General features: G+C 36.5%; 1 long non-coding RNA gene across 1 annotated transcript in view; it reads left to right on the top strand.

The window, feature by feature from the left end:
* Positions 1–12: 12 nt before the first annotated feature.
* Positions 13–23,883, top strand: part of LOC141567134 (uncharacterized) — a 236,217-nt gene continuing 212,346 nt past the window's right edge. The window contains exon 1 of the long non-coding RNA XR_012489528.1: positions 13–128. This is a non-coding gene — a long non-coding RNA (uncharacterized LOC141567134). The remainder of the gene's footprint in view (positions 129–23,883) is intronic.

The raw sequence follows: 23,883 nt of genomic DNA, 5'->3' as shown, positions 1-23,883 counted from the left end.
CAACTATGGAGAGAATTGCCAAATCTGAATGGGAGAAGGAGGAGAATTGCAATAAAAGTGGAAGAAGAAGAAATGTATCACCACAGGGAGAGACCTAGAAGAGTTACACTGAGAAAATGTGCAGAAAGGTAAGTTTACTTGTTGAGAGAAATATTTAATTTTTGCAAAGGACAAATGTGTGTGAAGGATATTTCCTAGTATTCCTATGAAGCAGGAGAAATGTAATTTAGAATTATTGAATGTCAAAGGTGGCAGGGTGTGTAGACAGCATTGGCCACCTTTTTGTTTTAGAAGATAAGGTAACTGGGGCCCAGAGAAAAGCCATCTCACTAAAGATACCTAAGAATTCAAAGAGAGAGCTAGAAATTGAATCTTCATCTCCTGGATTTCTTTAGAAACTTGAGCGTCATCCTTGTTTCCTTTTTTTCCCTCACAACTCTTTAATCCATTGGTAAATCCTGCCACTTGAATTTCCAAATTTACCTGTGGCTGCCTGCTTTCTATGCTGGGACCACCCAAGTTCAATCCACCTGCTTTGTCTCCACTGGAGGCTCCAGCCATACAGACTACCCTTCATTTCCTCAAACCTGCCAGACATTTCTAACCATAGTCCTTTGCATAAACTATTTCCTCTACTTCCTGTCTGCTGGCCACAATTTCCCTGCTGGTTCTTGCTTCCACTTTAGCTTAAATGCCACTGCTTCATGGAGGTTAACACTAAAACATCTTATTAAATGTGTCTTCCCTGTTATTTCTGTTAGTGCATTCTTACCACTTATCACTGCATTTATTACAACTTATACACAATTTTTAGTTTGTTCAGCTACAACAGATTGGTAAATAGCAAAATAAGTAAAGTGACTATATCCTTTATTGTTTAAACGTGGGTACTTTTGAGAGTAAAACGTGTGCTATTAATACTTGTGCTCAGGCAGCAGACTTAAGCCAGAACAAACTGGGACATATAGACAGGACGATAGTCTTAGTGATATTCTCATGAGGAGATAGCATTTGCTCAAATGTGATTTTTTTTCTAGGCAACGAGAGCCAGAATAACTGAAGCGGAGTTTAATACTTTACTAGGAAGGGAAATAAAGCTCTAAGCTTGAGTGCTGCCCAGAAATGTTTCAGCTCTATGTTAAGGCCAAAGGCTCTCTGGCTGAAGGGATTTAAGGAAGATTGGAATGTTTAAAAATAGATGCCTGCACCCAGCCCCCCTCTCCACAGGTGTGCAAACGCCTGGCCTTCCATGGCTTTCTGCAAAAGGCAGGTTCTACTTCCTCTAATGTTCACCGTAACAGCAGCCCTGCTGATGCAAAACTCCACTTCTCTCTGCTTTTGATCAGCATTCCAAGACTATTTTCCAAGCCAGCATTCCAAGACTTTTTTTTGTGTCTGTGTGTGTGTACTTTTCGTTTTTCCAAAGTAGCTTGTCTTGTTGAGACTATCTAAGTTATCAACCAGGATATAAATTATTGTTTTATTTATTGCTCTGATTACAAAATTATTTTATAAGCCACCATTTTTGTGTAGATATATTCCATTGGTTTTCAAGTGCTTTTGACCACAATTCATAGAAAATTGTTTTGTATCATGACCCATTACACATGTATATATGTTCATATGTCATATATAAACATATACATTTATACATATGTATGTATACATAAATATGTGCATATGTTTATATAAATTACACACACATATAAATAGAAATAATTTTACCCCCAAATATACCCTTGCTATGTATGAGGGGTCTCAAGGGAAAAGGGGATGAGCTTTTATTACATATGTTGAGTTTGAAGTTATGGAGGGAATTCCAAATGGAATTTTCTAGCAGGAAATTGACGAAGGATTTGAATTGGGACAATTTGAGGTACAGTTCAACTTGTAAGAATTGATGAGATCTCAGTGGGTGAGAGCAGAGCAAGGAAAGAGTGGAGAAATGGCAACTGAAACTTGAAGAATATATATGTCTAAGGATGGAGGCAGAAACAGGAGCCAGCAAAGGAGCCGAGAGACGTTACTGAAAGGTAGAGCAAGGGAAATTGTAGCCTATAAGGAAATCATTTTAGAGGAAAGGAGGAATTGGCAGGATTGAGTGTTTATTCATTCAATAGGTACTGAGCATATACGTGCCCTGAAAGCAGAGCATTTGTTTTGTTCCCTGTTTAATCACTGGTAGAAAGTATCCAGCACATATTAAAACTCCCTCTCTGTCTCTGTCTGTCAGTTTCTTTCTACACACATACACACAGACACACACATACCTTTTTCTTTTTCTTTTTTGAGTGGAAGAAAAAATTGTGTGCACTTGGATTTCGCACCAAGCTACAGATACTTAGAAGGAGGGCTAAATAAGAAATGTTGCTGGTGTGACGTCTTCTTGATCAAGTGGAAAATGAAAGTGTCAGGGAGGGTGTCTATGTTATTAAGCTGTCGTTTCTCTACTCCAAATTCGTGCTTCCGCACTCTGCTAGCAATGCTGGGCTGGAGGTTTACAAACCACATTTCTGCCTTCCCATGTGGCTCCCTGTTAGGCTCTGACTATTGGGGGTGCTAGCAGGAAAGAAGAGACGTTCCTTCTTTTATGCTTATTGTTGGCTTCCAGCAGGCTTCATGTCTGCTCCCTGCTCCTGAAACATGCTCCTGTCAGCATTGTCCCAGTCTTGCTTCTTCACCCCAGCAGTGTATGTCCACTCCTAGAGCAGCACTTGAGCCCCGTGCACACTTGCTTTTTTTCTTCTTTTTTAATTTATTGGGGTGACAATTGTTAGTAAAATTACATAGATTTCAGGTGTACAATTCTGTATTACATCATCAATAAATCCCATTGTGTGTTCACCATCCAGAGTCAGTTCTCCTTCCATCACCATATACTTGATCCCCCTTACCCTCCTCTCTCACCCCCACCCCCCATACCCTCTGGTAACCACTAAACTATTGTCTGTGTCTATGAGTTTCTGTTTCTCATTTGTTTGTCTTGTTCTTTTGTTGTTTTTGGTTTATATACCACATATCAGTGAAATCACATGGTTCTCTGCTTTTTCTGTCCAACTTATTTCGCTTAGCATTAAACTCTCAAGATCCATCCATGTTGTTACAAATGTTCCTATATCATCTTTTCTTACTGCCGAATAGTATTCCATTGTGTATATATACCACAACTTCTTTATCCATTCATCTATCGAAGGACATTTTGGTTGTTTCCATGTCTTGGCCACCGTAAACAAAGCTGCAATGAACATTGGAGCACACGTGTCTTTATGTATAAATGTTTTCAGATTTTTTGGGTAGATACCCAGGAGAGGGATTGCTGGGTCATATGGCAATTCTATTTGTAATTTTTTGAGGAACCTCCACACTGCCTTCCATAATGGCTGCATCAGTCTGCATTCCCACCAACAGTGTATGAGGGTTCCTTTTTCTCCACAGCCTCTCCAACACTTGTTACTATTTGTCTTGTTGATGATAGCCATTCTGACTGGGGTGAGGTAGTATCTCATTGTGCTTTTTATTTGCATTTATCTGATGATTAGTGATGTTGAGGATTTTTTCATATGTCTATTGGCCATTTGTGTGTCCTCTTTGGAGAAATGTCTCTTCAGGTCCTCTGCCCATTTTTCAATTGGGTTGTTTGTTTTTTTGTTGTTGAGTTGCATGAGTTCCTTGTATATTTTGGATATTAACCCTTTATCGGAGGCACTGTTTGCAAAAATCTTCTCCCATTCAATTGGTGGCCTCTTTATTTTGTCGATGGTTTCTTTTGCTGTGCAGAAGCTTTTAAGTTTCATATAGTCCCATTCGTTTATTTTAGCTTTTACTTCCATTGCCTTTGGAGTCAAATTCATAAAATGCTCTTTGAACCCAAGGTCCGTAAGTTTAATACCTATGTTTTCTTCTATGCACTTTATTGTGTCAGGTCTTATGCTTAAGTCTTTGATCCATTTTGAATTAATTTTGGTACATGGTGACAGATAGTAGTCCAGATTCATTCTTTTGCACGTGGCTATCCAATTCTCCCAGCACCATTTATTGAAGAGGCTGTCTTTCCTCCATTGTATGTTTTTCGCTTCTTTGTCAAAGTTGTCTGTCCATATTTATGTGGTTTTATTTCTGGGTTCTGAATTCTATTCCATTGGTCTATGTGTCTGTTTTTCTGCCAATACCATGCTGTTTTGATTATTGTAGCCCTGTAGTACAAGATGAAGTCAGAGAGTGTGATACCTCCAGTATTGTTCTTTTTTCTTCAGATTGCTTTGGCTATTCAGGGTCTTTTGTGGTTCCAAACAAATCTGATCTTTTTTTGTTCTATTTCTTTAAAAAATGCCATTGTGATTTTGATGGGGATTGCATTAAATCTGTATATTGCTCTGGGTAATATGGCCATTTTAACTATGTTGATTCTTCTAATCCATGAGCACGGAATGTCTTTCCATTTCTTTGTGTCTTCTTCAATTTCTTTCAAAAATGTCTTACAGTTTTCAGCATATAAGTCCTTCACATCCTTGGTTAAGTTTATTCCTAGGTATTTTATTCTTTTTGCTGCAATTGCAAAAGGAATTGTTTTTTGCATTTCTTTTTCTGAGATTTCATTGTTAGTATATAGGATTGCAATGGAATTTTGTACGTTGATTTTGTAGCCAGCAACTTTACTGTACTCGTTGATTGTTTCTAATAGCTTGTTGGTGGAGCCTTTAGGGTTTTCTATATATAGAATCATGTCATCTGCAAAGAGTGATAATTTAACTTCTTCATTCCCAATTTGGATGCCTTTTATTTCTTTCTCTTGCCTGATTGCTCTGGCAAGGACTTCCAATACTATGTTGAAAAGCAGAGGTGATAGGGGACAGCCCTGTCGTGTTCCTGAATGTAGAGCAAAGGGCTTCAGTTTTTCACCATTAATTATGAGATTAGCTGAGGGCTTGCCATATATGGCCTTTATTATTTTAAGGTATTTCCTTCTATACCTATTTTATTAAGTGTTTTAATAATAAATGGATGTTGTATCTTGTCAAATGCTTTTTCTGCATCAATTGATATAATCATATGTTTTTTGTCCTTTATTTTGTTTATGTGATGTATCACATTAATGGATTTGCGGATGTTGAACCATCCTTGTTCCCCTGGGATGAACCGCACTTGGTCGTGACGAATAATCTTTTTAATGCATTGTTGTATTCAATTTGCTAGAATTTTGTTTTGGATTTTTGCATCTGTATTCATCAGAGATATTGGTCTGTAGTTTTCTTTTTTGTGTTGTCCTTACCAGGTTTTGGTATCAGGGTAATGTTGGCCTCATAAAATGAGTTAGGGAGTATTTTCTCTTCTTCAATTTTTTGGGAGAGTTTCAGCAGGATTGGTATTAAATCCTCTTTGAAGGTTTGGTAGAATTCACTAGTGAAGCCATCTGGTCTCGGACTTCTGCTTTTAGGAAGGTTTTGGATGACGGATTCAATTTTGTTACTGGTGATTGGTCTGTTTAGATTTTCCAATTTTTCATGGTTCAGCCTTGGAAGGTTATATGTTTCTAAGAACTTGTCCATTTCTTCTAGGTTATTGAATTTGGTGGCATATAGTCCTTCATAGCATTCTTGGATGATCCTTTGTATTTCTGTGGCATCCTTGATAACGTCCCCTTTTTCATTTCTGATTTTGTTAATTAGTGTCTTCTCTCTTTTTATCTTAGTGAGTCTAACCAAGGGTTTGTCAATTTTGTTAATCTTTTCAAAGAACCAGCTCTTTGTCACATTAATTTTTTCTATTGTCTTTTTGTTCTCTATGTCATTTAGTTCTGCTCTGATTTTTGTTATTTCCTTTCTTCTGCTGCCCTTGGGCTTCACTTATTCTTCTTCATCTAGTTCTCTAAGGTGTAACATGAGGTTATTTATTTGGGATTTTTCTTGTTTCTTGAGATAGGCCTGTAATGATATAACTTTCCTCTTAAAACTGCTTTTGCTGCATCCCAACAATTTTGGTAGGATGTATTTTCATTGTCATTTGTTTCTATGTATCATTTGATCTCTCCTCTAATTTCTTCTTTGACCAAGTCATTCTTTAAAAGTATGTTGTTTAATCTCCACATATTTGTGTTTTTTCCTGCTTTTTTTTGTTGTTGATATCCAATTTCAAAGCCTTGTGATCAGAGAATATGCTTGGTATGATTTCAATCTTCATAAATTTGCTGAGGCTGATTTTATGTCCAAATATATGGCCTATCCTTGAGAATGTTCCATGTACACTAGAAAAGAATGTATAGTTTGATGTTTTAGGATGAAGTACTCTATATATGTCAATTATGTCCATTTCATCTAACGTGTCATTTAGGGCTGGTATTTTGTTATTTATTTTCTGTTTGGATGATCTATCCATAGCTGTCAATGATGTATTTAAGTCCCCTAGTATAATTGTGTTTTGGTCAATTTCTCCCTTTAGTTCTGTTAGTAGTTGCTTGGTATATTTTGGTGCTCCCTGATTGGGGGCATAAATATTGATGACTGTTATGTCTTCTTGTTGTATAGTCCCCTTTACCATTATGAAATGTCCATCTTTGTCTCTTGTTATCTTTTTCACCCTGAAGTCTGTTTCATCTGATATCATTATGGCTACACCTGATTTTCTCTGGGTACCATTTGCTTGGAGTGTCAATTTCCACCCTTTCACTTTGAGTCTATGCTTGTCCTTGTAGCTGAGATGTGTCTGTTGGAGACAGCATATGGTTGGGTTTAGTTTTTTGATCCAATCTGCTACTCTGTGCCTTTTTATTGGTGAGTTCAGTCCATTTACATTTAGGGTGATTATTGATATGTGAGGATTTCCTGTCATTCTATCTTTAGTTTTCTGGTAAGGCTGTGTCTCTATTGTTTCTTTGCCTTTTTGTTGTTGTCTATTATTTCTGTGTGGTGGTGTTCTATGATGTTTCCCTCTGTTTCTTCTTTTATTACTGTATATATTTCAGTTCTGGATTGTTTTTTGAGTGATTACCCGTAAGTTTATGTAAAAGAAAGTTTGATATTTAGAGTATTCCATTTTCTTCAGCATGCTTACTGTCTCCATTCCCATATTCCGGTTCAGGCCTTTACTCTCCCCCTTTTTATGTTTTGGTTGCCACAAATTGTTCCTGTTGATGGTGGTCAAATAGCCTCCTTTAGTATTTCTTGTAGTGCAGGTTGTGTATCAGAAAATTCCCTCAGCTTCTGTATGTCTGGAAATGTCTTTATTCCTCCTTCATATCTAAAGTATATCTTTACTGGATATATTATTCTTGGCTCATGACTTCTCTCTTTCAATAGTTTGAATATTTGGTTCCACTCCCTCCTGGCTTGTAGAGTTTCTGCTGAAAAATCTTATGATAATCTAATGGACTTTCCTTTGTAGGGTACCATCTTCTTTTCCCTGGCTGCCTGGAGGATTCTTTCTTTGTTGTTGATTTTAGAGAGCTACAATATAATGTGCCTTGGAGAAGGCCTGTTGGGATTGAGATAATTAGGTGTTGTATTTGCTTCTTGGATTTGAGGATCCAGTTCTGTCCACAAGTTTGGGATGTTCTCATCAACAATTTGTTTGAATATATTCTCTGTTCCCTTCTCTCTTTCTTCTCCTTCTGGTATGCCCATTATTCTTATATTGCTCTTTCTGTTGGAGTCAGAAAGTTCTTGTAGAGTTCTTTCATTTCTTTTAATTCTCAAGTCTCTTTCTTCTTCCATCTGTGTAATTTCCAGGTTTCTATCTTCGATGTCACTGATTCTTTCCTCCATCTGGTCAACTCTACTACCTAAGCTGGTTATTTCATTCTTAATTTCTTCTATTGAGTTCTTAATCTCCAGAAATTCTATTTGGTTCTTTTTTAAAATTTCAATCTCTTTTGTAAAATGCTCACATTTTTCTTTGATTGAGTTTCTGAGTTCATTAAACTGCCTTTCTGTGTTTTCTTGCATCTCGTTGAGCTTTTTCAGAATGACAATCTTGAATTCTCTGTCATTTAAATCACATATTTCCATATCTTTAAGTTCCTTTTCTGGAGACTTTTCACTTTCTTTCTGAGCTGTCTTGTTGCCTTGGTTATTCATGGTAATTACAGATTTATTATTTCTCTTCCTAGACATTTAGAGGAGTGGCTTCTGCAAAAGGTTGATAGGAAGAGGTCTTTCTTTTGTTTTCCAGTACTGTTGGTAAAATGTTTTATTTTCTCTTAGACTGCAGCCTTTTTTTTCTCTCTCTCACATGGTAGTGCTATGTTTTCTCTGCACCATTCCAGCTTCTCACACAATGGGGGGATTCCCTGGGAGATGGGCTTCTCCTCCGTTAATAGTTTGCCTGGGTCACAGGGTGCAGTGTCCATGTGGGTATGCTGAGAGCTTTTGAAGTTCCAAAGCTCTTCTTTCACCAGATTCAGAGCATTTATGTTTCAGCAGTTCTCTTTACTCCTGCAGGGATCCGCCCAGATAGGTGGGGACAGGGGCGGGGTGAGTTGTGAGAGGTGGCCCAGAGCAATGGCGGTGACCACCACAACAGCTGGTTCTGCTTCCACAGCTCCCTCCCCTTTGCCGGAACTAGTTGGGCTGCATATCTGTGTCTGCAGTCCACAGTTCTCAGATCAGCAAATATTCTGTTCTTTTGGTCTGACACTGCTACTGTTCTGCTTCTAGCACTGGGCAGGTGGGGGTGGGGCGAGCTCTGGGAGGGTAGGGAGGGGGTGGCTAATCTCAGTGCCTAAGACTTCCATTTTCTGCTTGGCAGTGAGGGCTTAAACCACCATTTTTAGACTTCTTCCCTAAGTCTTTTCTCCTAGGTCTCTGCCGTGAGCGTTGGGTTCAGCCATGTTATATGCTGCCCCCTCAGCCCTGTGAGCCATAAGCGGAGCCCTAGCAGTCCGAGTTCTTACCTCTCCCAAAGTTGCGGTAGTTCCAGGGTGTCTGAGTCCTGCGCCCGCGTGGCTACATCTCCGTACTTCTCTTTTCCCTCCTCCCCTGCTCGCGCGATTCGCCCACCTTTAGGTGAATTTAGTAGTGGGCCTCTTCGTCTTGTCTGTCTGCTGTGCAGGGAGTTCTTTGTGGAGTTATTGTTTGATTAGTTGTAAATCCCAGGGGAGCTTTACAGAGGGTCACCTCACGCCGCCATTTTGATGACATCATGTGCACACTTGTTTTTAACACGTGCAGCTTCAGTCTCATTGTGCATCTCTCAGAGGCACCAGCGTTAGCCCATGTTCCATCCTTAGGGAGGTCAGTCCCAGCACCATGGGCGCATCCTCCGAGCTCAGAGGCAGCAATACAAATGGAGTGGTCTGTTCTCTTCACAGGTCTGGATTTCAGCCCCAGCGGCCTCTGCAACAAGCTTCTAAATTTTACAGGTTTCAACCATCTTCTTTGTTTCCCCAGTTCTAAGGATGACAGCTGTTTCCTACAAGTGTTACCTCCAAGATATTTTGGTGTTCTCTTTTTGCCTTCTCAATTACCTGGTAAACAAGCACATACTGAATTATAATTATTTATCTTAAATTATCTCTTTCAAAATAACTAGTGTGCTTTGTGCCGTGATTGGACCTTGACTAACATAGAAATTGGTAACAGGAGTGGTGCTAGGAAATAGGCACTCACTAAAAGAGATATTCCTGGCGAGACAGGAAGTGAGAGATTTCCAAAATCAAATGTAATATTTATAAGAAGGAAAGGGGCAGTGAGTTTTGAGTTTCTGGATGTATCTTTTTAATGTATGTCTGCAAAGGCAGTGTTAATGTTCGGTGCTACCGAGGATATACTGAAGAACAAATTAATCCTGAGACAATCAAAGTGACATGATTGTATTATTAGCAATAAGTAATACCTATCAGATGAGTTTTTGACTAATGAATACATGATACAATTTCCACTGCCTAAGTAGAATCTAATTGTTGGGTTTAATTAAAATGTAACTATTGTTCATTTTTGTAATATTATTTATAACACTGTCTAATTATTTTCAGCACTATTATATTCAGAATCATTATTTTAGAGTAAGAATTGCATAATTATTTACACAATTGAGCTGTGTGTGTGACATGAAATGATCTGACACAGAAAGTGATTAATGATCACCCTAGGAATAGGAAATTGGAATTTATCCCTCTGCTTAAACATCCATTCCTCTCAAATCTCTCTTCACTTATCAACTCTCTTAATGAGAGTTTCTTTATCTTCTCAATTATATATTAAGGGAATGAACGTTTTTTTGTGTGTGGATTTTACCTATATATTTTCAGCTACTCATCAGTGTTTTATAGTATCTGTATATTGAGCATTCTATTCTGGCTTTTGCTACAGATGCCCAGCACACATGATTGATATCTGTTTTGTTCCTTTTGCTCTTTATCTAATGATAAAGAAAATAGTATTATTCCACTGTTAGATTATAGAGGCAAGAACTTTGTAATCAGGACATTTTCTGTTCTCTCTTGTTTTTACCCCTGAATGGCTTGGACATATAATTTAACCTGCCATTCTCAATATTGTTATTATTTTTAATGCAAATATTAACATTACCTCATAGTTTTTTATTAATTTATTTCCAATTACAGTTGACATGCAGTATGTATGTTTCAGGTATACAACATAGTGATTAGACATTCATATACCGTACAAAGTGATCACCCAGATAAGTCTAGTACCCATCTGACACCCTACATAGTTATTACAATATTATTGACTATGTTCCCTGTGCTGTACTTTGCATCCCTGTGGCTATTTATGTAACTGGCAATTTGGACTTCTTAACCCCTTCCCCCTTTTCTTGAAGGATTCATTCAGAAGATGCATGTGAATACTATGCACAAAGCCTGACATGGAATAGGTGCCCAATTATTATGGGATAATATATTATTTTGGCATTAAAATCATTAGGAGTTTATTTTCTTATAACAACCAAGATTAGCCAGTAACTAAAGGCTTAGCTTATATGACAGAAAACCACTGCATTTCATGTATTCACACATTTATTTTTGTATTCAACATGATCCTTAATACTTAAGAAACTTAAAATGTACTGAGTTGAATGTACCCAAAGAGATGATAAAAAGAAATTGATAGCCTATATGCTCTAAGATGTTAGAGGAAGGATAGTTTTACAGCGGTGATCAAGACATTTTTGATGAAACAAGTAGCATGTGAGTTGAATCCTGAAGGATGGATACAATTCTATTAGATAATTACGATAAATCACAAAGAATTATTTGATCAAAGCAAATTTACAGGAAGTGGCACATAAATTGCTCTTTTGTAATTTGAAGGGTACTATGAGAGGTTGTATAAGATCTTGAGCACTTTTTTTTAATGGAGTATTTTATATTCTGGTTTATTGCATATCTATTAAAAGTCCAACCAGATAGGACAGTGACAATGTGAACTCACTTCTGAAACAAGCATAGGAGTATCAAAAGTGTTTTAAACATCAGTTTCTATCTCAATCTTATTAACATTCCTTTCAACAAGGATACTTATTTAATAACTATTCCACCTTATGAGCAATTCCAATGGATTGGCAGGAACTAGATATGGAACTGTTTTGATATGGATTCTGGGGATCAATAGGGAAGAGTATTAAAAAAATAACAGTAACACCAGCCATGTGCACAAAAGTGGGGCACTTGTCTGTAAGCCCAGAAATCTGAGTCCAGTTGTATAGCTCTACTAGACTCAATGAAATGATAGCTGCATTGGTCAAGCCACTAATCAACTGAGTGATATTGGTGGAATTATTTCTCCTGAATATCCACGTCATATGGATCTGAGAGAAACTATACCCATTGTACCCTGTCTGATCTCCTGACCCACAAAATCATGAGTAAATAAAATTAAGCCAAAAAGTTTTGGGGGTAGTTAGTTATACAACATATAACTGAAATCAAAATCGGAACCTACTAGTAGCATACTGTGGTAACAACCTAAAACATGTGGTGTTGGCTTCTGACTAAGTAGCAAATAGAGGCCTAGAGGACCCCAAGGAGACTATTATTGGAAATAGCAAGGTAATATGATTGTTGCTATAGGAGTTATAAAAAAAGAGGAATTAGGGAGGGGATGTACTAGAAGAACAACTGGTAAATCAGAATCAGTTGAAAGTATCAACATCCTTATCTTAGTGGTCTGTGATAATGTATGACTAACATATGTCAGAAGAGAGATGAGCTAAATTTCAAGTACAATTTAGAAGAAAAAAAACAGGACTTGATGGATTTTAAAATAAAACTGTCTCATCCTCAATTTTGTCAAAAAAGACTCCAAAATCAAAAAGTATTCAATGCAAATATCAAATACAGAATGTTGCCAATAAAAAAATGTGTGTTTAAGGTAGATCTCAACATTGTTACTTATATGTCTCTTTGTTGAAAGCACAGAAAGCCTTCCTAGCTAGACAAAAGAGCTTTTAAGAATCTGAAAGGTATACTTTGAAGACACACTGGGAAAATAGCACTTCTGATAGTCTTAAGAACATTTTCCCACAGCACCCTGACTCAGAGCCAAAAGTAGAAGGAGGGCTATTATCACGAGATCGCGTGACTTTGTGCTAATGGCATGTATTATAATTTAATACAGAAAACATTTTAAAAATAAGTTATATCAGCTTGGACTTAAAACAAAAACAGAAACAATACAAATTAGAACAGGCTGTTAGCTTACAATATATGGAGAGGAAACAAACTGAGAAAGTAGCTCAATATAAATAAGGGCCATTGTATGTAGTAAGGTTGGTAATTCAATTTCTTTAATGAACATAGGACTATTCAGATTTTTATTTCATTTTGTATCAGTTTTAATGAGGGTTTTTTTTTCCCAAGAAATTTGACCAATTTCATCAAGTTGTGAAATCATCACCAAAAAGTTATTCAAAATATTACTTATTGTCCTTTTACTATACCTAATATCAGAATTTATATATTAAGGTTTTTCATTTCTGATGTTGGGCATTTTGTTTTCTTTCTTTTTTGTTCTTCCTTAGTATTTATAGAAATTTATCTATTTTCAAAAACCTAATCTTTGACTTGGTGATTTTTTCTGTTGGTCTAGTTCATATATTTTTGACAGATACCACTTCACTTAATGAACTAATTATACTGTAGTTAAAACTAACCAATACACATATTTGAATTTATTTGCATTCACATTTGTCATCATTTAAGCATGTAGAAAACATGGACTATTGAGGGAAAATTCAAGATGGTGGATTAGGTAAATGCTATGTCCGTTACCTTCTAGGATCACATCATAATTACAACTAAATTACAGAACAATCAAACTCAAGAATCATCTGAAAACTAACTGAACAGAACTCCTATAAATAAGATATAAAGAAGAAGCCACATCGAGACTGGGAGGAAGAGGGGGACATGACCCCAAACCCGCAGATAGTTGTTGAACACTGGAAGGGAAACATTGGTGGCAGAGGTGTCCCCCGAAGAAGGAGGGGTCCTTGCCCCACACTGGGCTCCCCAGCTCAGTAGTCCTGTAGCAGAAGAAGAGTCCCCACAACATCTGTCAGTGAAAATCAAAGAGGACACTGTCTGTTAATCCTGGTGAGACAGAAGGCTGCTGGTAAAAATTAAGCCAAAAGCCAGATGTCCCCTTAAAGAGCTCACAAACAGACTCACTCGCTTGCAAACATTCACCTGGGTTCTGGTGGAGGGGTGACAACTTGAGAGGTGCCAGAGACATACAGAGAAAGATTAAGCTGTGTGGAATCAGGGTAAGGGATGGAGGGACAGCCGCCCCTGTCCCTGTGGGAAGCCTGCCTCACCTGTAACCTACAAGATGGCACCATCTTTTCTATGTTAAACCCTCTCATAAAGGGCCAAATATGAGACCACATTGGTCTGGTGAAATCCATGTGTACGCACTACGTTGGTGACACCCTGGGTGCCCACCCTGCCCAGCTAGTGCTGCATTTCCGGGACACTTGGCAACTGGGTGACTGGCCCCGCACAACAAGATGCAGAAGACTTTCACAGCAGCATAAAGCCAACAGCAGTCTGGGGGAGTTTCAGTGGTGGAGAGTCAGCCATAACTTGTGCTGCAGCCTCTCTTGGCAGCTTTTAGGATCTGAGGGCATGAGATGAGCAGTGACTGGCTACTGTGTTCTCAGGGTGTTTTCCAGAGTAGTCACAGGCCTGGCACTGGTGCAAAAACTGAATTTCCATTAACTTTTTAAAAACTACCAGCCATGCCTCGTGACTCCCTAGGACCCTACCTTGTCCAGCTAGTGCTGCATCGCCTAAAAGACTCTCAACACCAGGTCTACCAGCCTGGTGCATGTACCTAAGGAGGCTCGTTCAGTGGCTGAGCCTTGTGAGTATGTGGCAGATGGCAACAGGTCTGGAGGGGCCTTGGGCCTTTTGCTAAGCTGCCCCAGGCAAAATACTGATGGCAGTTAGTCTCAGTTCACAGCAAAGCCACTGCCACATACATCCAGGTCCAGCACAGGCAGCAACCAACCACATATAGCTTTGTGGCTTCTACCAGGTAGCCCAAGACCAGTCATAACCAAGGCTGAAATTGGCCTGTACAGAAGCCCCTCCCAAAAGACACCAGGAACAACACACCCAGAAGCCAGCTTCAGACCACTGAATACAAACTGCAGTCACAGTAAGTAAAATCAAATCAAAAGCAATTAAGGTGTAATCACAATAGGAGAATACACACAACACACAAAAGTGACACTCCCAGAATACACACAAAGGAGATCAGGGAGCTGGCACCATTGGACCACACAGGACACATACTCCATAAGGCCACCTGGCAAAGACTTAGACACATAGGAGATCTACCTAAGACATAGAGGCAAACACAGAGAGGCAGCCAGAATGAAGAAGCAAAGAAACATGTCCCAAATAAAAGAACAGAAGAAACCTCCAGTAAAAGAACTAAAAGAAATGGAGGCAACCAACTAACCAGAGACACAGTTTAAAACACTTGTTAAAAGATGCTTAAGGAACTTAGTAAGAACTTCAACAAAGACATAAGCATAAAGAAGGACATAGAAACAATAAAAAAAAGCCAAGATAGTAGAAAACACCCAATCAGAACAACAAAAAGAAAAGAGAATAACGGAAAAACACAGATAGTTTAAGGGACATTTGGGACAACATAAAGCATAATAACATTCTCATCATAGGTATACTGGAAGGAGAATAGAGGGAGCAAGGGATCGAAAACCTATTTGAAAAAATAATAACTGAAAACATCTCTAACCTGGTGAAGGAAATAGACATATAAGCCCAGGAAGTACTGAGTCCCAGAGAAAATGAACCCAAACATGCCCACACCAAGGCACATTATAATCAATATGGCATATACTAAAGACAAAGAGAGAATCCTAAAAGCAACAAGAGAAAGACAACCAGTTACTTACAAGGGTGCTCCCTTAAGACTATCAGCTGATTTCTCAACAGAAACTTTACAGTCCAGAAGGAATTGGCAGGAAATGTTCAAAGCAATGAAAAATAAGGACCGATAACCAAGACTACTCTAAATGGTAAGGCTATCATTTGAAATTACAGGAGAGACGAAGAGCTTCCCAGAAAAGAAAAACCTTAAGGAATTCATTACCACCAAGCCAGTATTACAAGAAATGTTAAAATGGCTTCTTTAAGAAGAAGTGGGAAAACAAACAAAGAACATCAAAAATATAAATAATAAAATGGCAATAACTGTAGACCTCTAACAGGTATTATTTCTAAGTACCAGTTAACCTTTAGGAAGAAATTACTGTTTGTATATGAGTTACGTTAAATGTTAGGTACGAATATTACTCAGTGTTTCCAGTTATTTGTAGTCAGATTTCAAGATCAAATCTTTCAAGTGAACTGAAAATTCTTCATACCAATATCACTTTAACTCATTTTAGAAAAGAAATGCGATGTGATCAACACATTAAATACCCTTTCAGAGTCACATAATATAATGTGGCTTCCTTATTGTAGCCCTTTATTGTGATATCAATCTTGTTATGGCAAAATTATTTGTTTATATTACCACTGTCATCATAAATATAAACTTATAATTTTCCTGTATATTAGCTCTTAAAATGATGTATTTCATTAATATTGAACATTATGAGTTTAAGAAATATCTCTTTTGGATAATTATATTTCAAAACTTGAAAGTAACAAAATATTTTCCAGCCTCATAAGTAGGCCCAGATGGCTTTACTGGTAAATTTTACCAAATATTTAAATAATAATTAATGCCCATCACTGTCAAACTATTTCAAAAAATTGAAAAGGAGGAAACACTCCAAACTCATGTTATGATGCCAGCATCACCCTGATATCAAATCCACCAAAGGACTCTACCAGAAAATAAAGCTATAGACCAATATCCTTAATGGATATAGATGCAAAAATTCTCAATAAAATACTAACAAGTTTCAGTAAAACATCAAAAACATCATTCATCATGATCAAGTGGGATGTAAACCTGGGATGCAAATATGGCTCAACATATGCAAATCAATTAATGTGATACATTATACAATAGAATGATAGAAAAAATTATATGATCATCTCAATAGACACATAAAAATACATTTAACAAAATTCAACATCCATTCAAGATAAAAACTGTTAACACATTATGTATAAAAGAAACATATCTTAACATAATAAGGGTCATATATAATAAACTCAGCTAATATCGTACTCAATGGTGAAAAGTTGAAAACTTTTCCTCTAAGACCAAGAACAAGAAAAGGATGCCTGCTCTCACTACTGCTAGTGAACATAGTAATGGAAGTCCTTGTTGGGGTGGGGATGGGGAAATAAGGAAAGAAGGAAGGAATGAAGGGAGGGACAGCATCAGAATTTGAAAATTGTCTTTATTTGCAGATTACATGTTTTTATATATAGAAAAATACTAAATACTCCACTGAAATATAGTTAGATCTAATTAACATTTTCACTAAAGTTACAGAATACAAAATTAAAATGTAAAAATCAGTAGAATTTCTATACACTAAAAATGAGTTATCTGAAATAGAATTAAAGAAAATAATCACACTTATAATAGCATCAAAAACAAACCAATACTTAGCAGTAAACTTAACCGTGGGGGTCAAAGATCTCTACTCTGAAAACGACAAAACGTTAATGAGAGAAATGGGGGGGGGGGGAGAAGTAAAGAAATGGAAACGTTCCCTGTGTTCATGGATTGAAAGAACTAATATTGTTAAAATGACCATACTACCAAATCTGTAGATTCAATGCAATTTGTATCAAGAGTCCAGTGGCATTTTTTACAGAAGTTGAAAAAAACAATTGTAAAATTTATATGGAACCCCAAATAGCCAAAGCAATCCTGAGAAAGAAGAAAGGAGAACAAAGTGAGAGGTGTCACACTTTCTTGATTTCAAACTATGTTATAAAGCTAAAGTAATCAAAACTGTATAGTATTGGCATAAAACAACACATATAGATCCATGTAACAGAATTGAGAGCCCAGAAACAATCCCAAGAATATGTGGAAAACTAATGTTTGATAAGGGAGCCAAGGATACTTAATGGAGAAAAGACAGTCTTTCAATAAGTGGTACTGAGATAACTGGATATTCACATGTAAAAGAATGAAACTAGAGCACTATGTTCAGTTATAAAAATTAACTCAAAATGGATTAGAGACTTAAATGTAAGACCTGAAACTATAGAAGTCCTAGAAGATAACATAGGAAAAAACCTCCTTGATCTGGTCCTAGCAATGATTATTTTGGATATGATACCTAAAGCGTAAGCAACAAAATCAAATATAAGCAAGTGGAAGGAACTACATCAAACTGAAAATCTTCTGGAGAGAGAGAGAGAGAGAGAGAGAGAGAGAGAGAGAGAATGAAAAGAAGACAACCTATAGAAAAATATCTGCAAACCATATCTATATATATGAATATATCTGATAAGGGGTTAACATCCAAAAAATATAAGGAACACCTACAACTCAATAGCAAACAAAACAAAACAAAACCCCAAATAATCCAATTAACAAATGGACAAAAGTCCTGAGTCGATATTTCTCCAGCTAGATATATAAAATGCCAACGAGCACATGAAAAGATACTCAACATCACTTATCATTAGGGAAATGCAAATCAGAACCACAGTGAGATATCACCGTATGCCTGTTAGACTGGTCATCATCAAAAAGACAAGAGATAACAAATGCTGGTGAGGATGTGGAATAAAGGGAACCCTTGTACACTATTGGTGGGAAAGTAAATTGGTACAGGCACTATGGAAAACAATATAGAGAATCTTCAAAATATTAAAAATAGGACTGTCATATGAGCTAGCAATTCCACTTCTGGGAGTATATACAAAGGAAACAAAAACACTAACTAGAAAAGGTATCTGAAAGGAAGCCCACGTTACCCTGACACCAAAACTAGGTAAAAACATTACAAAAAGAGTAAATTACAAGCCAATCTCCTTGATGAACATAGATGCAAACATTCTCAACAAAATAAACCAGATTCAACAATACATTAAATGACCAAGTGCAATTCATCCCAGGGATGTAAGGATGGTTCAATATCTGTAAATCAATCAATTTGATACATCAAAATAAATGATACTAACAAAATAAAAGATAAAAACCATTTGATCATCTCAATAGATGCAGAAAAAGCATTTGACAAAATTCAACATTCTTTATTGATAAAAACTGTTAACAAAATGGGCATAGAAGGAACATATATCAACATAATAAAGGCAATATATGACAAACCTACAGCAAATATGATACTCAATGATGAAAAGCTGAAAGCCTTTCCTCTAAGGTCTGGAGCAAGACAAAGATGCCGACTATCACCACTTCTAGTCAAGGTAGTACTGGAAGTCCTAGCCACAGCAATCAGACAAGACAAAGAAATAAAAGTCATCCAAATTGGAAAGGAAGAAGTAAAACTCTCATTATTTGCAGACGACATGATACTGGATAGAGAAAACCCTACAGACTCCAACAAAAAACTTAGCACTAATAAATGACTTCAGTAAAGCTGCAGGATACAGGATTAATGTCTGGAAATCTGTTGCGTTTCTGTACATCAATAACGAACAATGAGAAAAGAAATTAAGAAAGCAACCTCATTTATAATTGGATCAAACAGTAAAACATACCTTGGAATAAATTTAACCAAAGAGAGAAAAGGTATACTCTAAAAACTATAAGATATTGAAGGAAGAAATTGAACAAGATATACATAAATAGAAGGATATATTTTGCTTGTGGAGCAGAAAGGTTAATATTGTTAAAATGTTCTTACTACCTAAAGTAATATACTGATGCAGTGCAATCTCTATTAAAATATCAATGTCATTCTTCTCAGAATTAGAAAAATAGTGCTCAAATTTATAAGAAACCACAAAAGACCCTGAAGAGCCAAATAAAATTTGAGAAAGAATAAAGTGGGAGGTATCACGTTCCTAGATAACAAACTATACTACAAAGCCAACATAATCAAAACTGTGTGGTAACTGACACAAAAACAGACATGTGGATCAATGGAATAGAACTGCTAGCCCCAAAATAAACTCTTGCTTATACAGTCAATTAATCTATGACAAAGAAGGCAAGGATATACAACGGGGTAAAGACAGTCTCTTCAACAAGTGGTGTTGGCAAGACTGGACAGATACATGCACACACACACAAAAGGATGATATTGCACCATTTTTTTACACCATATACAAAATAAATTTAAAATGGATTAAAGATTTAAATGTTAGACCTGAAACTATAAAAATCCTAGAAGAAAATATAGGCAGTAAACTCTATGAAATCATTCTTATGAGAATCTTTATGGCTATATCTCCTCATGCAGGGAAATAAAAGAAAAAAATAAACAAATAGGACTACATCAAACTAAAAAGTTTTCGCCCAACAAAGGAAACCATCAACAAAAGAAAAAGACAACCAATGGAATGGAATAAGCTATTTGCAAATGATACATCTGAAAAGGGATTAATACCAAAATGTAAAAAGAACTCATACAACTTAACATCAAAGAAACAATCCAATTAAAAAATTGGGCAGAGGACATGAATAGACATTTCTCCAAAGAGGACAAACAGATGGCCAATAAAAATATGAAAAGATATTCAACATCACTAATCATCAGAGAAATGCAAATTAAAACCACAATGAGATATCACCTCCCTCCTGTTAGAATGGCTATCTATCATCAATAAATCAACAAACAAGTGTTGGTGAGGATGTGGAGCAAAGGGAACCCTCATGCACAGTCGGTGGGATTGTAAATTATGCCACCACTATGGAAAATTGTATCGAGAGTAGTCAAAAAATTTAAAAATGGAACTGCCGCACGATCCAGCATTCCACTTCTGAATATTTATCCAAAGAAAATAAAAACACTAATTTGAAAAGATATATGCACCCCTATGTTCACTGCAACATTATTAATAATAGCCAAGATATGGAAGGAACCTAGATGTCCATCAAGAGATGAATGGGTAAAGATGTGATACACACACACACACACACACACACACACACACACACACAGACACATGAGGTTGGACAATTAAGTTCACAAACTCATCCTAGAAAAAGTGTTACATACCTCATTTCTGAATATCACTGTGGTTACCTTTGAAGTACTCCCCTTGGGAAGCTATGCCCTGATGCCACCACCTAGTCCACTCTTCAAAGCAATTTTGGAACTCTTTGTCTGGAGTGGCCATCAGAGCTGTGATCATATTACCCTTGATGTCCTGAATGTCATCAAAATGTCTTCCTTTCAATATTTCATTTTTCTTCGGATCAAGAAAGAAGTCATCGGGGGCCAGACCAAATGAGTAGGGATGGTGTTCCAATACAGTTTTTTGTGTGCTGACTAAAAACTCCCTCACAGATGGTGCCATGTGAGCTGGTGCATTGTCATGATGCAAAAGCCATGAATTGTTGGAGAAAAGCTCAGGTCGTCTAACTTTTTCACGCAGCCTTTTCAGCACTTTCAAATAGTAAGCTTGTTTAACTGTTTGTCCAGTTGGTACAAATTCATAATGAATAATCCCTCTGATGTCAAAAAAGGTTAGCAATATCATTGCAACATGTTTGCAAACTTAATTGTCAGACCTCGTGTATATACACACTCACATATGCAATGGGATATTATTCAGCAGTAAAAAAGAATGAATCTTGACATTTGCGACAACATGGATGGGCCTGGAGAGTATTATGCTAAGTGAAATAAGTCAGACAGAAAAACAAATACCATATAATCACACTTATATGTGGAATCTAAAAACAAAGAAAACAGCAACAGATTCATTGATACAGAGAACAAACTGATGGTTGCCAAAGGGGAGAGTGCAGGGGAATAGGAATATAAATACATTTTTGAAAAATGGGCAAAGGATATGAATGCAAAAAAATCTGCACCCCCATGTATATAGCAACATTATACACAATAGCCAAGAAACAGAAACATTATAAATGTCCACTGATGGATGAATGCATAAGGAGCTTGTGGTATATATGCAATGGAAGGCTACTCAGCCATAAAAAGAAGGAAATCTTGCCATTTGCAACAATATGGATGGACCTAGATGATAGTAAGTGAAGTAAGTCAAACAGAGAAAGATAAATACCGTATATCATTTATATGTAAAACCTAAAAACCAAAATCAAATATAGAAAAAGGGATTAGATTTGTGGTTACCTAGACACAGAGGATAAGGAAAGGGAGAACAGGAGATAGGTAGTGAAAAGGTACAAACTTCCATTTAGAAGAAAAATGAGTACTAGGCAGGTGATATGCTGTGTGATGATTGTAGTTAACACTATGTGAAAGTATGTATGATATATAGAAAGTTGTTATAAGAGTAAATCCTAAGCCTTCTCATCACAAGGGCACAATTTTTTACTTTCTCTTTTTATTGTATCTGTATGAGACAAAAGATGCTAAATTATAGCAAAAATAATTTCACAATATATGTAAGTCAAATCATTATGCTGTACAACTGAAACTTATACAGCTATGGATGTCAATTATGCCTGAATAAACCTGAAAAAGTAAAAATTAAAAACATGCAAGTTTTAAAAATCAGTATCTTTGAAGAAGCAATAACATTGCATTCTTAAAAACTATGAATGAGTCTAATAGCAACCCTTTCCAATGTGCATTGTATTATCATTTTGGCAAGATCCTAAACTTTTTTTTGTCTTCTGAATATTATCATCCTTATGCAATATTTCTTAATGTCTACTATATATCTTCTGCATTATTGGGCCATAAACTTTACATTCATTGAACTCAGTGAGCTAAATGCAGACAGAGCTTATATGGCTACCATTTGTACTGCATTTTCCAGGACACATGCACTTTTCTGAATATAGAACTAACTTAGATTTAATTTTTATAACATCTGAAGCTCTTTCAGGTAAATACCTGACAAATTAGAGAAAAACTGTGTGTGTATGTGTATATTCTAAACTACACATCCTAATTTTTCGTTTAAAATATATAATCACTGCAAGAATCTCTCGTGTTATTGAGACTTCAATTTCAGTTAAAATTCTTACATTCCACGGCATTTTTTTTGTCCCTTTGTATATAGTAAATTTTCTTGTACTTTTCATATTATGGAAATATTCATTTGCCTTGTAGAAAGCTTAGAAAATACAGATAAGCTCCCTATACAAGGAAAATGATAATCACATATACTTTCAGCAGCCACAGCATATTTTAGGCTTGGTTTAGTTTTTTTTTTAACATCTTAAGCACTTAATTTTGACATGCTTCTCATTTCCTCTGTACCTGTGTTTTACATTGCCTCCATCCTACTACTCTTATCATACAATGTGATTTTGTCTCTCAGCTCTATTTCTTCTATTCTTCTTGTTTTTACCTCCTTGAGCTGGTCTTTAAAAAGCAACGTAGGCTTCATTATTTTCCAGAAAGACTGGAGTTTTCCACTTTTCTGAGCCTGTTTCCTACAATAAGCAGAGCAACCTTGTCTGAAAGCCAATTTCAGTAAATTTTCCATGAAGCCATTCTGGTCACAACTCCACTTGGGTAGAAATGATACTCATGGAACTAGAGGTAGAGACTCTCATTTCACTCTCAATGTTCAACTTGGCTTTGATTGTAGAGACTTGGCCTCCACTTGAGGCCAAATACTTCTCACTGCCACACACATTAAGTGATTTTTCACTCCTCCCTGAGATGAAGCTCAGCATTATTTTGGCAAGTTGTAGTGCTGTTCTTTGGTCTCTGAAGCACTTCTCCTTAACGGGCCCATGCTGGTTCCCTGCATGAACTTTCTGGCTCAAAGCATGGTGTTATTGATTAGTTTGTACAACCCAAAGTTTTACATGGTGTGTGTTTTATAACTCATGTTGGAAAGAAAGAACACAAAATCAGACAGAAAACTTACAAGCTGTCCAAAGCATAAAGAAACACAGCCTCACTTATTTATTCCAGAAGCTTATAATGGCTATTATTATGTGAGTATTTTTGTTTGTTTGTGTGTATTTACTTTAAAACATGTAAAATACCTGTTAAGCCATTTTTTTTTTCATTGGAAAGTTCATGGTAGAAGCCTGAAGTTAAGAACAGGTAGTATACTTTATCTCAATTTCTAAAGTGTTAAAATCATTGTACTATTTAGGTCTGCAAAACGTTGTGTAAGGCATTGTCTTTCTTTTTTAATGCTTCAGGTATCTATTGGTTTCTTTGATTAAGCCAATTTGGGAAACCATGGGTACAAAACAGAACAACAGTTCCAACCAGGCTCTTGGAAGTCACTATGGTATTGTCATTCAGTGTTTTGACTTCAGAAAGAACTAAATAAGCAAAGGATTAGGGGAGCTTTTGTGATAGATTTCTGCCCTGCTTCTAGTACTAATA

The sequence above is a fragment of the Rhinolophus sinicus genome, linkage group LG10 (assembly GCF_036562045.2).
Source record: "Rhinolophus sinicus isolate RSC01 linkage group LG10, ASM3656204v1, whole genome shotgun sequence".
Classification (NCBI taxonomy): Eukaryota; Metazoa; Chordata; class Mammalia; order Chiroptera; family Rhinolophidae; genus Rhinolophus; species Rhinolophus sinicus.
Note: the sequence above shows the minus strand (reverse complement) of the source record. Positions and strands in the feature narration are given on the sequence as shown.